This window comes from Haplochromis burtoni, unplaced genomic scaffold (assembly GCF_018398535.1).
Source record: "Haplochromis burtoni strain Fernald_Lab_line unplaced genomic scaffold, NCSU_Asbu1 Contig_292, whole genome shotgun sequence".
Lineage (NCBI taxonomy): Eukaryota > Metazoa > Chordata > Actinopteri > Cichliformes > Cichlidae > Haplochromis > Haplochromis burtoni.
In genome coordinates, this window is record NW_024582653.1 from 257,982 (window position 1) to 261,944 (window position 3,963).

Sequence of the window (3,963 nt, forward strand, 5' to 3'; positions counted from 1 at the left end):
ACACACACACACACACACACACACACACACACACACACACACACATGACACACACACACATTCTTGCACATGCATATACGTGCTTACACATACACACACATAGTGCCTTGTCTTAGAACCATTGGGGGGTTTACAGAGGGAGGTGCTTGTGCTGTGATGTTTATTGTAACAGTTTGTCAATAAATAGCTGCAAGGGAAGCTGCTCTTGAAAGGATTTTGGGCATGAGACAGGTTAGGAGCGTGAGCTCCAAGAGCTGGTTCTCTACCAAAAACTTCCCTCGTTAGCAAGTGAAAAACCAGTTGAAGATGTTCTGTTATGTCTTGTTTTCTTCATGATGAATAAGTTTCTAAACTAGCGGGGTTTGTGGAAACACAGACCCAACACTTCCAATACACTCTTGCTGCTATTTTTCTGTCACAAATCACTCCAACATCCATCCCCACCCTATCTGCACTCTGATCTTCACCTCTCTTGTGTACCACCTGTTGCTTCGGATTGTTGATCCCAGTTATTTAAAATTGTCCACCTTTCATTATCTGTACTCCTTGCAGCTTCACCTTCTCACACATGTGTTTTGTCTTGCTTCTACTGACTTTCATTCCTCATCTCTCCAGTACATACATCCACCGGGCTCTCTTCTACCTGCTCCCTACTCTCACTTGAAGAAATGAGTGCATAGCACTGCTGACTGCAAACAGATGGCCTGACGATTGTAGAACGTTTTTCACTGACAAATAAAAGTATTGTATGAACAAATTAGCTTGACCCATTTCTTTTAAATCTGGTGCACATTTTTCCCTTCACACTGACTATTCTGTGTACAAATGAGTAAATGATGTACAGTGTGTTTTTCAGTACTTGACACTGAAAACCAGGCAGTGCCAAAGAGCTCACTACTCTGATGCTGGTATGATGCTGGTGTTGTCAGCTGCCACAAAGAGCTGATGTGATTTTCGCACTTATGTGAAACGGCCGCAATGATTACAGCCGTATGTTTGTGTAAATAAAAACTGTTAGGAAGCTGATTACAGAGAGGGAAGGGATTCTGAGCACTGGGCCTCTTCCCAGGGCCATGAATATTTGATTCCCTCCATTGTTCAGGAAAAAATATTCATGAAATCAGAGCTTCACCTGTCCCCTTTCCCTCCTCTGATGCGCTACTCTCACCCTCCTCTTCTTTCCCTCAGCTTCTCTGACCCCCTTTCACCTTTCATTGCTCTATGCAGTTGACACTCCCCAACCCACCCCACTCTCTCTTTCTCTTGCTGTTGTTTTACATCTTGGCCTGGCTCCAATCTCCTCTCCAGTAATTGCCTCATCCAAAAACTTTCTGCAGAAGAGTAGAGGAGCTTTGTGCGCTCCTTTGTGTTCTGACGACACTGATTGTTCGCAAATGAGCTGGCAGCACATTCATTCAGCAGGAGGTGATAAGGAGGTCCTGCCAGAGGCCAGAGGACAAGGGGAGATAGGAAGAAGGGAGAATGAGAGAGGGAATGGCAAAGATAGAGAAGGGGAAGCAAGGGGGATGCAGGGAGAGAGTCAAAATTAGGTGGAGAAAAAAGTGAAGAGGAAGACACTATGGTAGAGGGCAGGAGCCAAAGAAGTGCTTACTTAAAAAAAGACATGAAAGAATCAAGCTGTAGTCTCCCAGCACAACCAATTAAATGGATGAAAAGCAGCCGTCTTAGTTAGTAAAGTGAGTATTCTCAGTCCATGCTTTTATTTAACACCATCAGACTGAGCTGTTCATTTTCAGAACTGCAGATTACTAGAAATTTGACTCTTTTTTTCAAATCTTGTTATGTCTATTGAAAGCTATGGCTTAAATGGATATTTTGCTATTAAACATGACAGAGGTTCAACAAGGTGCTGTTTTTACTTATCTGGTGAAATATTTCAGTGTTTAGTCGGCAGTTACACACGGGCCACAGAATTAGCACTCAAATTCATGGTTCACAGATGATATATTTTAATCACTTTGGCTGATCCCCTCTTGTGCAATCAGCAGAGAATTTTGGTTCGAAATGAATGGTTGTGATTTAATGAACGCAGATTTCCATGAAATTCTTGCAAAAATTCATGCTTCCAACAGGATGATTCACTGACTTTGATACGATGATGATTTGTCATCTGTTGCCACAATGACATTGACATTTTGGTTATTTATTCAGACAATTATTGATGAGTAAAATTTTAAATTTGGTACTTGCTGCCAACAGTATTTGGGTAATTCCTTTAGAGAAGGACTCTTGAAGGACTTGTCAACGTGTTATCATTCTATAAATGAAACCGGTACTGGTTCACTGCTTCTGGTTGGCTGGCAGGTGCTCTGTTCTGCACCTTTTCTCTTCTACTTTCTTTATTACGTTTGTTTGCTTCCTTGGTTCCTGGGGGCACATCTGGAGTTTCGTTTGCTTCCTCTAAACTGAAAAAAAAAACCAATCACTGCTTGCGAGCGGCTCTCCCCTTTGTTCTGACCCTTTGTTTATATCAATGACGTTTGCTTAAGTTTGCAGTTCTCCTGTCCCTCGTCTGGCCCCACCCAGCACCATGGACCAGCTCTGCAGCAGTTGTTGAGTGGTGCGACTCCTAGTTGGTTATCAAGAGCAAATTGATGGTGGTGACCTTCTGCACCACTGTCTGTGGTTCATCAGTAAAAATCATAAAGGAGTACAAGTACTTGGGGACCATCTTCAGTGACCACCTGAGGTACTCCTCCAACACTCAGGGGTGCCACCACAGGATCTCCCTCTTTAAGAAATTGAACTTTTCTCCCAGTAATAACATCCTAGTGACCGTCTACCAGAGATGGCAACTTGCACTTAGGCTTGAATTCTACTTAAGTTGCAAAAACCAAAGACTTTAGATTTGCCTTGGAGCTTGTAGCCACCACAAAATCAAAACGCTGGCGGCGGCTGAAGGAGCTGTGTGATTTGTTATTGAATTTAGGTACACTTCCATCCTTCAGACTACAAACAAATGAATGACAGCTTGCAGTGTGCTGCATTAAGATAACCGATGCAGATTCAACAATGTCCAGTTTCATAAGTCATCTCAAATCACACCCTAGAGGTCAGTCACTTAGTATTTGGCTCCTATTGTCAGTTCTTAAACCAACTAGTTATGTCAGCTGTAGGTGGATTATATCTTCATTGTTAATAGCATGACATTTTTCACTTTTATTACTTTAACGTGTTACTGCTCAGCTTTAACTTTGGCTGCCCACATTTTTATTTCATAAAAGAGCTAAGATGTTGCAATATTAGTTTAGAACTATTCCTCTCAGAACAACTTAAAATACGTTTTCCTTTTACATGAAAATGTAAGATTTATCATTCCATGGTTTTTTTTTATATGTTTATCTGCAGTTTGTCTTGGTAAACGTGTGGAGAGCCACCATACCGGACAGCAGTAATGGCAAGGAGGATCGGAAGGCTTTTTCACCACCTTCTAAAATTCCACATCTCTTCTCTGGCTACGGGAAGAAAGCCAGCTAAAGAAAAGGGTGGCCCATGACTCATCAGGAAAGGATGAACTTATTCACTACATCAAGGTGGCATCTTATGAAGTTGAATGTCTGGCAGCCTGGTAAATGTATTAAAAGGTCTTTCCAAGAGTTTATCATGTAGCTATGAAAATACTTGCTGTACCAGCCACCAGTGCACCAGTGGAGTGGGACTTGACTTGGACTTCCAAAAAATGACTTGTGAACATTTCTGCCTTCTACCACATGACATGACATTTTCTATGGTCTGCTGGTTCCGTTCCATCACCCAGCAGTAAAAGAACCACTTACACAACATTCCCAATGTATGTTCCAATATTATTAGACTTACTACCTGCTCCCTGACATCTGTATATGGGCTGCAGGTTTGCGCTGGCTGCCTGACTTCTCAAGGACTCCTGAAATGCTCTTTTTCCTGTATTTTAGCAGCTGCCATCTGGTCACAGACTCCACTGTC